The sequence below is a fragment of the Ochlerotatus camptorhynchus genome, unplaced genomic scaffold (assembly GCF_037179485.1).
Source record: "Ochlerotatus camptorhynchus isolate MF236.1 unplaced genomic scaffold, CSIRO-AGI_Acam_v1.1 ptg000105l, whole genome shotgun sequence".
Lineage (NCBI taxonomy): Eukaryota > Metazoa > Arthropoda > Insecta > Diptera > Culicidae > Ochlerotatus > Ochlerotatus camptorhynchus.
The window spans coordinates 3,674,284-3,688,810 of NW_027040595.1; the positions used below are offsets into that span (position 1 = coordinate 3,674,284).

General features: G+C 42.3%; 1 protein-coding gene across 1 annotated transcript in view; it reads left to right on the forward strand.

The window, feature by feature from the left end:
- LOC135699297 (potassium voltage-gated channel protein Shab-like) overlaps positions 1–14,527 on the forward strand; it is a 430,144-nt gene that overhangs the window by 230,512 nt on the left and 185,105 nt on the right. The window contains exon 3 of the mRNA XM_065219523.1: positions 6,764–6,822. The gene's annotated coding sequence lies outside the window, so the exon portion shown is untranslated. The remainder of the gene's footprint in view (positions 1–6,763; positions 6,823–14,527) is intronic.

Here is a 14,527-nt window from a genome sequence, read left to right on the forward strand (position 1 = left end):
TTGATCCAAATTCAAAATAAATTACATTTCATTTTAACCTAGGTGCTCCAGCTACTACAGTAACTTACCAGCCTTAATTGTTATGTATGATATATATCTAAGTGTTTTTACATTGTTCATGTCTTGATAATTAAGTATTTTAAACAGATTTTTTAACCTGTATGTCAGTATAACAATTGATATCTTAAAACTAAAAACTAAAACTTAATCTTATCTAAGTATAAAGAGAATTAATCGTTGCAATTGAGGATAGCAACGATTTTGCCTGAAATTATTAATTATTTTGTCGGACATTTGTTCTAAAGTCTCAACATTCGAAATTCTATTTACCTCAGTAGTACTGTACCAGGGAGGCAACTTCAAAATCATTTTCAAAACTTTGTTCTGAATCCTTTGAAGTGCTTTTTTCCTGGTAGTGCAACAACAAGACCATATTGGCACAGCGTAAAGCATGGCCGGTCTAAAAACTTGTTTAAATATTAGAAGTTTATTCGTCAGGCAAAGTTTGGATTTCCTGTTTATAAAAGGCCCTACTGGGACTTGATTTTTTGTATTTTTAGACTTGTAGAAAAGATACAAAACAAAATCACTTTAAAAAATCAAGACTCGATTTCATGATCTGCTGAGAAAATATCAAATAATCAAATTTCACCAATGCTCAAGATCACACTTGGAGAAAAATCAACAAGCAAACAACTTCGCATGATATTACAAGCTGTGGACCGTCAACCGTCAACCGTCAACCGTCATTGCTGGCAGCAGAAGCATCGTGTCTGCCATCAGTGAAGGGTAAAGAGAGATAGCAAACTATACTTTCTCTTTCTAAGAAAACGATGTGCAATGGCATCATTTGTGTGTCGAGTGAACTCTGAGCTTAATTTGTTAACATGTTTTGAATAGCCTCGTAATATCAAAGGAGCTTGTAAAATCAATATCAAGCATGAAATTTTGCTTCAATATCACGCGTGATATTGAGAGCGTATGATATCGGAAAAATTTAATTTAATTGATGATTTTGACAACACTGAAGAAGATAAGTTCATTAGAAAGGAAACTTAAAGCATTTTTCAAGATTAAATTTTTTTTTTCTTTGATTTGTTTTCCGTCGATCTTGTTTTCCGTGTTGAGCACCAATGCTACCGACGCCAGGGAGGCAGCTCCAACACCTGGACCCTACCTATCGACCCATCAACTCATGAACCGGGGAGCAACGGCTTTACTTCCCGAAGGAAGGTCTGATCAGAAATGTTATGCCTTAGAACATCCCGGCGGCGCCAACTGGGATTGAACCAAGGCCAGCTGGGGTGAGAGCTAATCACGCTTACCACCACACCACCGGTGCCGCTAGATTCAAAATGTTGAACAAACTCTTTCTGAACTTTGAATGAACTCAAAGGATATGTAATATTCGCACTAAGATCATAATAAAGACATCGTAGCGCTGCAAGAGGTTTGCTGGAAGAGATCGTCGGTGCATACGTATAGGGATGGTTATACCATCTACTAGAGCTACGGCAATACACATGAGCTGGATACAGCTTTTATCGTGATGGGCGAAATGCAGAAGCGCGTGATTGGGTGGTGGCCAATTGATAGCAGAATGTGCAAGTTGAGGATCAAAGGCCGTTTTTTCAATGTCAGCATAATCAAAAGCCCTCACTTAGCAAGTGACGATGACGATAAAGACACTTTTTACGCGCAGCTGGAACGGGAGTACGACAGCTGCCCAAGCCATGACGTCAAAATCGGCATCGGAGATCTTAACGCTCAGGTCGGCCAGGAGGAGGAATTCAGACCGGTTATAGGAAAGTTCACCAGCTAACGAACGCCAACGGCCTTAGACTCATCGATTTCACCGCCTCTAAGAACATGGCCATACGTAGTACCTACTTCCAGCATAGCCTCCCATATCGGTTCACCTCGAGTACACCTGGAGATCACTGCAGCAGACAGAATTGCAAATCGACCACGTTTTGATCGACTGAAGGCACTTCTCGGACATTATCGACGTCAGGACCTTTCGCGGCGCAAATATCGATTCGGATCACTACCTTCTAATGGTCAAGGTGCCCCAAAAAATTTCCGTTGCCAACTACATTCGGTTACGACGCCCGCCACGATACAATCTGGAGCGACTGAAGCTACCCGAGGTCGCAACTGAGTACGCATTGCCAGATGAGGGAGAGCTCACCAAAGCCCCTCTTGAGGACTGCGTGAGCAACGTGAAAGCAGCCATTAACAGCGCTGCTGAAGGCGCCGTTAGATTCGTGGAGCGGAACCGACGGAACGATTGGTTTGACGAAGAGTGTCAGATGGTTTTGGACGAGAAGAACGCAGCGTGGGCGGCCATGCTGCAGCAAGGAACCCGTCATAATGTGGAGTGATATAAACAGAAGCGAAGACAGCAAACCCATCTTTTCCGGGATAAGAAGCGCCGCCTGGAAAAGCTGGAGTGCGAAGAAATGGAGCAGCTGTATCGTTCTCAAGAAACACGCAAGTTCTACAAGAAACTCAACGCATCCCGCCAAAGCTTTGTGCCGCGAGCCGAAATGTGTCGAGATAAGAAAGGGGGTATCTTAACGGACGAACGTGAGGTTTTTTTTTAATTCTTTATTTAAGAATCAAGAACGTGAGGTGATTGAAAGGTGGAAGCAGCACTACGATGAACATCTGAACGGCGCAGAGGCGGAGGACCAAGACGACAGGAGGAATGGCTTCGTCGGTACAGCGGATGAGGGGGACATTCCAGCTCCCACGATAGGTGAAGTTAAGGATGCTATCAAACAGCAAAAGAACAACAAGGCAGCTGGGAAGGATGATATCGGAGCGGAACTTATCAAAATGGGCCCGGAAAAGTTGGCAACTTGTCAGCACCGACTGATAGTCAGAATCTGGGATACAGAACAGCTACCGGAGGAGTGGAAAGAGGGAGTAATATGCCCAATATACAAGAAGGGTGACAAGTTAGAATGTGAGAAACACCAAGCGATCACTATTCTTAACGCGGCCTGCAAAGTGTTTCCCTCAGATCATCTTCCACCGTCTATCGCCGCTAACAAGCAGATTTGTGGGAAGTTATCAAGCCGGTTTTGACGATCGACAACGGACCAAATCTTTACGTTGCGGCAGATTCTCCAAAAGTGTTGTAAATACAAGGCCGCTTATGATACTATTGACCGTGAAGAACTATGGAAGATTATGGACGAGAACGGTTTTCACGGGAAGCTGACCAGACTGATCAGGGCTACGATGGATAGTGTACAGTACTGCGTGAAGATATCGGATACGTTATCGGACTCGTTTGAAACTCGCAAATGACTTTGACAAGGCGATGGTCTTTCCTGCCTCCTGTTTAACATTGCGATAGAGGCTGTTATGAAACGTGCGGACGTGGAAATTGTCGGAAGAACGTTTCAAGCCATGGCGGAGTACACACCAGGCTGAAACGTGAAGCAGAGAAGGTTGGATTAAAGGTGAGTACGTCGAAGACAAAATATCTGTTAGCTGGAGGAACCGAGCGGGATAGGGCTCGCATAGGCAGAAGCGTGACAATCGACGGAGATGAGTTCGAGATGGTGGATGAATTTGTGTACCTCGGATCATTGGTGACGTCGGATATCAATTGCAGCAGAGAAATTCGTCGGCGTATTATTGCCGGAAGTCGTGCTTACTACGGACTCCACAAGACCCTAAGGTCGGGTGAACTTCACCTCCGTACTAAATGTACCATGTACAAGACGCTGATAAGACCGGTAGTTCTCTACGGGCACAAGACGTGGACGATGCTCGAGCAGGACCTGCAAGCACTGGGTGTTTTCGAACGACGAATGCTTAGGACCATCTTTGGCGGGGTATGTGAGAACGGTGTATGGAGGCGAAGGATGAACCACGAGCTGGCACAAATCTATGGCGAACCCTGTATCCAGAAAGTTGCGAAAACTGGACGGGTATGATGGGCAGGACACGTTTTAAGAATGCCGCACCACAATCCCGCAAAAATGGTGCTTTCCTCGAATCCGGCCGGTACAAGACGAAGAGGTGGTTAGACCAAGTGGAACAGTATCTTGGAAGTGTGGGACGGTCAAGAAATTGGATACAAGCAGCCACGGAGCGAGTGAATTGGCGTAACATTGTGATGCAGGTGCAATCCTGAGGGATGTCGGACCAGGATAAGTAAGTAAGTCATAATAAAGAAATTGAACAGATTATTTTACAGAGTTTTGTAAACCAGAAACAGATTTTAAAAAAATTGGTGAAAGTACAGATTTAATTTGGGAAACATATGGCAACACAGACTGTATGTCATAAGATTCATTTTCCACAGTCAGTTGCTCACATGCAGTCCAATGAACCACAACATTTTGTCAATTCTCATATCTGCATCAATACCACTAATTGGGTTTCGAATCACAATCATAATATGGGCCCTTAATCGGTGGAAAAACGCGCCCAACATCTCGGTGGGCATGGCCCTAGAACACCCATACATACATATAGCAAACAAACCTTTATCGTCCAATTCCACCTAATGAGTCTAAAATTATACTTTTCTAGCTCGTTTCTATACTTATTGTTATTAGGGTAAAACTAAACATCACAGAAGAAAATGGAACCAGATGCCCACCCGGCGATAAGGATCCATCCGAATGTGAAAGGCAGGGAATGTTAGAACAGGAAAAATGAAAACAAGAAGCCAAGAATCCCTTTGTGTCATCAGCAACCTAATCAACTGAAATTAATTATGAAAAGGCTGATTATGGTCTGTTGATAGCACCTCTATGGTAGCATTCTGGCTTTTCGTTTCCATTTATCTCATAAAAGGAACGATTGCGCCGCGTGGAAGACATTGATGGTCGTGGGACGAATGTGAAATGTGCAAATAAAATTTGCAATTATTGCCTCGCTACAGTGGCATTGTTGGCCGGTAGAATTGTGGCTAGCATTGATGGACAGCCGCATTTATTTGTGATTGATTAGTAGAAAATTGCTTTAATCGAGTATTTCCCATTTGCCGTTGAGTAACGTTCACATTTGTAGACTGGAGTAAGCAATAATTAACAATTTTTTCATTCTTATTTCTTTCAGGTACGTTAAATGGTTGAATCCTTTGGCAGTGAGTATATCGTTCGTATATCTGTTGCTTATGAGGTGGAAAGATTCCACTTAATTTATTCGCATTTTGCAAACCACTGAACCGAATAAAAACTGTTTATAAAAATAGCAAGGAAACTACTATAGAATGGAAGCCAGGAGAAATACAGGATCTCATTTATTGTTAACGCATATCTCTTCCGATAGAAATAAGTTAATGAAAACAAAGCTCGAAATTGTGAACATCAAAAGGAAATCATTTAACCTAATCCCCTTTTTTTTAGCATATGAGAGCTTTCCTCCCCACCATGACTTCGATATTATATGGTAGGCAGTAGGCCCTTGCTTTACCGGGGAAGGCTCTGAAATACTACACTGAAAATATTTTTCGATAATATTGTTAAGCTCGTTTCGTAAAAACGGCTTTCTTTATGTACGAAACTAAGGTCTAACTTTCGTACGAAACTAAGATCTAACTTTTTTCCTAAAGTTACATTTTGTTATATTTATACAATGCACGCATTTTAAATTTTAAATTTTGAATATACGAAAGATTCATACTTTTTATATAATACCGAAAATTTCTAATTTGTTGTACGAAACATTCGTTCCAATATGACATTAAATCAGTAGCGAGTGTGACAGTTTTAACGAAATTAGTTTCGTAAAGTGTACGAAACTCTTTCGTTGCAAATAACGACGAATGGATCCGTAGAACTAACGAGCGATTTTGTTGTATAAACGAAATATTATTTTCAGTGTACTTGAAATATCAGAAAAATGCTCCACTTTGCCGAAGCCTTTTCGCAATATACCTTCTATATCCTTGCATGGAGGTGGAAGTAGGGGAATGTAAAATCCGTTTAATTACATTATCCACCAGCTTTCGAGTTCGTACAAAGTGGCCCTTGAATAGTGATGCAACGATTGCACCGATAAACCGCATGAACTTGTACAAGTGCCGATGGTAGGCTGCATTTCCATTCCCTCTTTTCAACGGAAAAGTTTGCCACAAGTACCGAAAGCCACTCTTATCGAGATGAATTTAGCTTCATTACGGCGTAGGTACGTGGTTAAATCTGAAACGATTGATTCTCGAAACCTGTATTTTTTAGATATATAAATGCTTTTATACTTATGCATGGTTTGTCAGTTATTTTTATTTTTCGATAATGATAGTTCATTATAATTTTATAATGAGATTAGAATGAACTGTAAAGACTTCAGAATCAATCAATGTGTCCGGCAGTATTAGATTCACGTAGATTATTGGTGTCAAAGTAAATAAAATAAAATTTTATTATGGAATGCCCTTTGTACACTGCCTTGGATGATTTTAGCATGATGTTTGGCTTTACAAAATATGTAAACTACAACTGCGCATTTGAAATTATACATTCAACGTCAAATTTGATGCTTGCAATGCGGTACCGTTTGGCACTGGTTTTAACTGGATCAAATTTATTTCTGCAGTACACGCTGGTAACATTCATAATTTCTGCTTCGAATCTTCTATCGCTATCTCGAGCCTTGGCTCGTTACTCCAACTCCGATATATACCCTACATCATGCACGCACGGTCGAACGTATTCTCCAAAGCCATAAACATCAATCCGAAACGAACCGTTCGGAAATTAATTTACATATCATTTACATTTATTTGTTTACACAGTTCACACACAGAGACGCATAACGAGTGCTTGCTCCAGGGCTTCCTTTCTTGACAAAACGGTAAGCCCATGCGTGTCTTAGATGATCTTTTTGTTTCAATGTGATAGCACAATCCTCACGGCAGCAATCAGTGACGCGTACGAAATACAATTGACCCACATAAATCCACTAACGAGTGTCATGGTGGCATTTCAGGATAGAAATTCCCAAGATATGACTTGCACGATAGGACCTTTGTCGCATAGCAACCAACATGGCCTACGCTAGGTGTATCATTCACACAGCGGGAGCCGGAGAAGGATTTTTCAACAGAAATTCAATTTTCTCGCTTTAGCCGTGCCATACCCTTTTTTCCAATACGCAGCATCACGTTCCGGGCCTCGCAGTTGCGACGAGTCCGTCTTTGTGATAGTGAGATTGGAGGTGGGAGCTGATATGACGCGGTTGCTCATGATCACCGAAAGGAAATTAGGTTCAACGCGACAACAACGCCAACCGGAACGCACGTCTTTTATCACGTTGCTCTTTCGACCGACCGGGGATTGAATTGTGTGACATGACGCAACCTATCTTCGAAAACACTTTAACTCTGTGAAGGTGTCAACGCTGACTATTCTGGTCGACACCAGCTGGCAACCGGAAGTGTTGAGCACTTGGCTATTATCAGTTTAGGGACTGTCCATTTTCAAGTGGTACCACTGATACCATTTCCAAATGAATTTGAAGGCGTGAGTTAAATGCTGACTTGTGTGGAATCCTTCCTAATATCAAGGAAAAGTCGAGCACAACCTATCTTATAAACATTTGATGCATTAATCAGATAAACTCAACATGTAGTATGTAGTCAAAGTTCAGAGCTCGTGAAAAAAAAACGAAAAACGTGTAAACACTTTGTTGTTGAGCTTTCATGCTCTTCAATGGAGACGAATGGTTGTTTTCTAAATATTTAAGACTGTTCATTTTATTGTGTGGTTCCAAATTGTGCGGTTTGCTTTCGTCTTGAACATACTTTGTCCACAGGGTGGAGAGGTGCTCCAAAATGGCAAATTAAAAAAAACTTATTTCCTAGAACCTGATATTTTAATGTTAGCCATAAACAGGGTTGCTTCCACTCACTTGCTTTAAAATAATATTTTTCGGAATTATGAAATCATTAGATAATATAGAGCATTTCCAGCCCAAAACGCAAACTGGTTGAACATGAGTGTTTCCGATTGGAATGAAACATTACTCATATGTTTGCTGCTACCAATGGTTGAATTTTTTATTTTAATATGATGTTTTTCTTCACAGTAACTTTTGAAAATGGGCGTATTAAAAAAAAATTATTATATTTTTACAAAAAATCATAACACGAAAACTATTAATCTGACCAAGATGACATCCGAAAATAAGTTATAGAAAGTTACATTATCTTTAAGGAAAAAACATATTTAAATAAAAAAGTTAGTAAATTAATATATAAAAAACCTTAAACGTTGTTTATCTCAAAATACCTCTGTTCTATCACAATAATTTTTTTTATCAAGAAAACTGAAAAAATGTTCTAAAACTTGGTGAAGAGTTAAGGCTGGTAACTTGCTTGAAAAAAAAAACAATATTTTTTTTAAATATTTTGTACATTTTTAAAGTTTATTAAATTGCATATTTTTAGTAAAATAATAATTTATTTGAGTTTTGCGCAAAATAACTTTTTTTCCTAAGTCCTTCCGTTCTCAAGTTAATGTGAATTAATACTTTCAACATTTTATGCCATACACTGCGTCCTAGCAAGAAGAACGGTCGACTTGTTTCGCGCTCCGTTAATTTGGAAGTTTTCTCGCTATTATCTGACGTAAATAATCAGTTTTTTCTCGCTTAGTGATTCCTGGCATAATTCCCGATAAATTTATCAAAAAGTGAGTTTTTTTCTGAGAAGAAAGTGTGTTTTCGGCATCATCGGAAGGAAAATTGTTTTTGCGATTGCCAATTCGCCAACCATTTTGCGCACCATCGGTGCGTGGTCACGCATACCTGTGCACACGGATCATCGTCATCGAGTGTCAGCATCTGCCTCCACATTCAAACCGCTCATCCATCTCGTGTGTTCAGCTGAGTGCCGAGCTTCATACAAGCACACACCAACGAAGACCGCCCGCACACGCGGATCGAAGATCATCAAAGCTGCGCGTCGCTCCGCTGCTGCTGTGTAAACGCTCGGTGGTAGTAGTATAGGATTATCAGATAAGTTTTTGTTCTTGTTTCTTTCTTTCTCCCATCAGTTAAATTTTAAGTTTGTGTTTCTGTGTTTGTATTTTTTTTTTCTCGTGTATTGTGTCCGAGTAATTTTGATTATCGTTGCAGTGGTAGAGCGTTTTTCGCTCCCACTAGTACGGCAAAATGGACATTTTGTCGGAAGACGAAATGGACGTTTTGTCGGAAGATGACACCACTTTGCCACGCGATAGCAAGAAGGGTCGAAAACGTCTGTCATCCCAGAAATCAGATGATGTCATCCCTGGTTCGTCATCTCAGTCTGGTAATGGGCAGGGACAGATAAGCCCCCGATCGCGAGCCTACCCAGAAGACTCGACTGGCCCATGGGTTGTTTACTTTCAGCCCAAAAAGAAACCTTTGAATGTAATGCAAATTACTAATGATCTGACGAAGCGGTTCTCGGCCGTGACCGAAATCTCGAAGGTGAGGTACAATAAACTTCGCGTTGTCGTCTCTAACCTGAAACAAGCTAACGAGATTGCTGCCTCCCAGCTCTTTACACTCGAGTATAGAGTGTACATCCCAGCTCGTAATGTGGAGATCGAAGGTGTGGTCACCGAAGCGAGTCTGACCCCCGAGATCTTGGCGAAGCAAGCGGTTGGCCGTTTCAAAAACCCCTTGCTTCCCACGGTTGAGATACTGGAAGTCCAGAAGCTGAACTCAGTATCTTTCAGCGAGGGTAAAAAGAGCTTTACCCCCACAGACTCGTTTCGAGTGACCTTTTCTGGTTCAGCCCTTCCTCACAACATCGAGTTGGGAAAACTTCGGCTACCTGTGCGTTTGTTTGTTCCTCGGGTCATGAACTGCCAAAACTGCAAACAGTTGGGACATACGGCCTCTCACTGTGGCAGCAAGGCACGCTGTTCTAAATGCGGGGAGAAGCACGAGGATGGCGCCTGCACAGTCACTGCACCAAAATGCGTGTACTGTAAGGGAACTCCTCATGGTCTCTCATCGTGCCCGGCGTACAAACAACGCGGGGAGAAACTAGAACGCTCTCTTAAGGAGCGTTCCAGGCAGTCTTTTGCAGCAATGCTAAAGACAGCCACACCATCAACCAACGACAAAAATCCCTTTGCTGTTTTGTCTGATGACGAGTCTGACTCTGACTTGGCTGAGGAGGGAGTTTCTTTCAGTTTTCCGGAAGGTTCTGCACGGAAACGAAAACGCATCCGTTCGCGGAAAGTTGCAGATAAGGAACCCCTAATCAGCGTGCCCAAATCAAGGAGTGATGGAAAAAAGGAAGTTTCAACTCCTCCTGGTTTCCGCAGAACTGACTATAACCAGAACTTTCCATCTCTCCCGGGGACATCCAAAACCCCTGATGGCCCATTTTTAAGAACAGAAGCCCCTTCTTCATCCGGGTTGTTCTCATTTGATAAAATTGTGGACGATATTCTCAAGTACCTCAATATTTCTGATCCTCTCAAAAGCATTGTTCTGGCAATGCTTCCTTCTGTGAAGACCCTCTTGAAGCAATTGACATTGAAGTGGCCCCTCATTGCAGCAATCATTTCCTTCGATGGATAATTTTCCAAACGAGGTCGGGGATTTGATCACTGTTCTACAGTGGAATTGTCGAAGTCTCATTCCTAAATTAGATTCTTTTAAGTTTTTAATTCACAATAATGATTGTGATGCATTTGCTGTTTGTGAAACTTGGCTCTCTTCAGATATTGATCTTCCTTTTTATGATTTTAACATTATTCGACTGGATCGTGAGGATTCGCGTGGAGGAGGGGTACTTTTGGGGATCAAAAAGTGCCATTCCTTCTATAGAGTGAATCTTCCACAATTTCCAGGTATTGAAGTTGTTGCATGTCAGGCTATTATTAAAGGTAAGAGCCTTTGTATTGCTTCTGTTTATATTCCTCCTAGAGCCGTTGTTAATCGCAAACAACTTTCAGATATCTGTTCGGTACTTCCTGCTCCACGGTTGATTATGGGAGATTTGAATTCCCACGGTACAGGCTGGGGGGAACTGTATGATGACAACCGTTCTACTTTGATATATGACCTCTGCGACAGCTTTAATATGACAATTCTTAACAATGGAGAAGTAACACGTTTGGCTGGCCCATCCTCGAATGGAAGTAGATTAGACCTCACACTTTGCTCTAACTCATTATCGTTGGATTGCACGTGGAATGTGATCCAAGATCCCCACGGTAGTGATCACTTGCCGATCAAAGTTTCAGTTGCCAGTGGGTTCAATCCGTCGGAACCCGTTAACGTCGCGTACGATCTTACCCGTAATATCGATTGGACAAAGTTCAAGAATGTGATAGAAGATGCCCTAACGTCGGTAGAAGGGCTTCCACCGTTGGAGGAATATAACTTCCTCTCCAATCTGATCTTGGACAGCGCGCTTCAAGCTCAAACTCGGCCGGTTCCAGGAACGTCTTTCCGTAGGAAACCTCCTTCCCCTTGGTGGGACCAGCAATGCACTGAGGTTTATCGTAAAAAGTCCGACGCGTTTAAGCTTTTCCGGAAACGTGGAACACCCGTACATTTCGAAGCGTACTCGGCTCTTGAACGCGAACTCAAGAGCCTCATCAAAGCCAAGAAACGCGGATACTGGCGGCAATTCGTGGACGGATTATCGCGCAAAACGTCGATGAATACGCTTTGGAATGCGGCGCGAAGGATGCGTAACCGGTCTTCAAACAACGAGAGCGAGGAGTACTCCGATAGTTGGATTCTCAAGTTCGCGCGAAAAGTATGTCCTGATTCTGTGCCGGCACAGATGATTCCTCGCGAAACGACGAATTCGGTAGACGAGATCAGCCAGCCTTTTTCAATGCTGGAGCTCTCACTCGCGCTCCTTTCGTGTGGCAATTCGGCTCCGGGGGCTGATAGAATCAAGTTCAACTTGTTGAAGAACCTCCCAGACGTCGCTAAGAGGCGCATGTTGAACTTGTTTGGTCAGTTCCTGGAGCTTAATATTGTTCCGGATGATTGGAGGCGGGTGAGAGTTATAGCCATTAAAAAGCCTGGAAAACCCGCGTCAGATCACAACTCGTATCGTCCCATTGCGATGCTATCGTGCATTCGAAAATTGTTGGAGAAAATGATCCTTTTTCGCCTGGACAAATGGGTTGAGTTGAACCACCTACTCTCAGATACTCAATTTGGTTTTCGTAGGGGCAAGGGAACGAACGACTGTCTCGCGTTGCTTTCCACTGAAATTCAGTTGGCTTTTGCTAATAAAGAGCAAATGGCTTCTGTCTTCTTGGATATTAAGGGGGCTTTTGATTCAGTATCGGTTGAAGTCCTTTCAGACAAACTCCACGCTTGTGGCCTTTCTCCATTAATTAATAACTTTTTGTACAATTTGCTGTCAGAGAAACATATGAGCTTTTCTCATGGAAACTCTACAGCTTCACGATTTAGCTACATGGGTCTCCCCCAGGGCTCATGTTTAAGCCCCCTTCTGTATAATTTCTACGTCAGAGAAATTGACAATTGTCTAAGGGACAACTGCACGTTGAGACAACTTGCAGATGACGGAGTAGTGTCTATGACAGGACCCAGAGAGGCCGACCTGCAAGGACCCTTACAGGATACCTTAGACAATTTGTCTACTTGGGCTATCCAGCTAGGTATCGAATTCTCCACGGAGAAAACTGAGTTGGTCGTTTTTTCTAGGAAGCATAGCCCAGCACAACCAAAGCTTCAACTTTTGGGTAAACCGATCACTCATTCTATGTCCTTCAAATATCTTGGGGTCTGGTTCGATTCAAAATGCACCTGGAGATCCCACATTGAGTATCTGAAGTGGAAATGCCAACAAAGGATCAATTTTCTCCGAACAATTACCGGAACGTGGTGGGGAGCCCATCCGCAAGATCTTCTAACGTTGTACCGGACAACGATTTTATCGGTTTTAGAATACGGTAGTTTTTGTTTCCAGTCGGCGGCTAAAACTCACATCATCAAACTGGAACGGATCCAGTATCGCTGTCTTCGTATCGCGTTAGGATGCATGCACTCGACTCATACGATGAGTCTCGAAGTGTTAGCGGGCATGTTGCCACTCTCTGATCGGTTTCGGAATTATCCCTCAGGCTCCTCACCCGTTGTGAAATTATGAACCCACTGGTGATTGCAAACTTTGAGAAGCTTCTTGAGCTAAACCCTCAAACTCGTTTTATGTCATTGTACTACGTGTACATAACACAGGATGTCAGCCCTTCGCAGCATAATCCCTATCGTGTTTGCTTCTCCGACTTCGACAGTTCTGTTCATTTTGATTTATCAATGACGCAAGAGATTCGCGGAATCCCAGAGCATCATCGTTCCATGATTGCTCCGTCAATTTTCGCTGCAAAGTTTGGCCAAGTTGATTCCGCAAGATCGTTCTTCACAGATGGATCACTAATAGAGGCGTCCGCTGGTTTTGGTATTTATAACGAATTTCATAGCGCCTCTCGAATGCTTCATGCTCCTTGTTCCGTATATGTTGCTGAACTGGCGGCAATACATTATACGATAGAAACGATCGCCTCACTTGCACCAGATCATTATTTTATTTTTACGGATAGTCTCAGTTCTGTCGAGGCTATTCGCTCCATGAGGCCGGTAAAGCACTCCTCGTATTTTCTCATGAAAATACGAGAGCTTCTAAGTGCTTTATCTTTAAGATCTTTTGTCATCACCTTTGCATGGGTCCCATCTCATTGCTCGATTCCGGGCAATGAGAAGGCGGACTCGCTTGCTAAGGTGGGCGCTATGGAAGGCGATATTTACGATCGACAAATCGCCTACGACGAATTTTTCTTCATTTATCGTCAACAGTCACTCGCCAGCTGGCAAAATAAATGGAGTGAAGGGAGTTTGGGACGATGGTTGTATTCAATTATCCCTAAGGTGTCGAAGTGTCCTTGGTTCAAAGGTTTGGAGGTGGGTCGAGACTTCATTCGTGTGATGTCTCGCCTCATGTCCAATCACTATTCACTAAGCGCTCACTTGTTCCGTGTTGGGCTGGGGGACAGTAATCTCTGTGAATGTGGACAAGGTTACCAGGACGCAGATCACATTATTTGGTCATGTGCTGAGCACCGTGGAGTCAGATCCGAGTTGTACGATTCCCTTCGGGCTCGAGGTAGACAACCTAATGTTCCAGTTCGGGATATTTTGGCTAGACGCGATCTGGAGTTTATGCAACTCATATATGTTTTCTTGAAGAATATTAACCATAGATTGTAAGTTTGATTAACCTTGTGTTTAGTTTGTGTTTTGTATGTGTGTGTGTATTTTTTTTTTGTAGATTTGTTTCTGTAATAATTGTATAATTACAGAGTTGATATAACGTCGATAGGATTAAGTATTTGTTTTAGAAATAGTGAAATTTTTTAATCATAAATCATATTCCAAATCTCCTTTTCCCTCTCCCGATCCAAACAATTGTCATCCACTAACCTCGAGAAGACCGCGAGTAATCGGTTCCAATCCTTTAATTTTAGATTTAAGACATTTATAATGTATAAAGAAAATGATAACTTGGCTC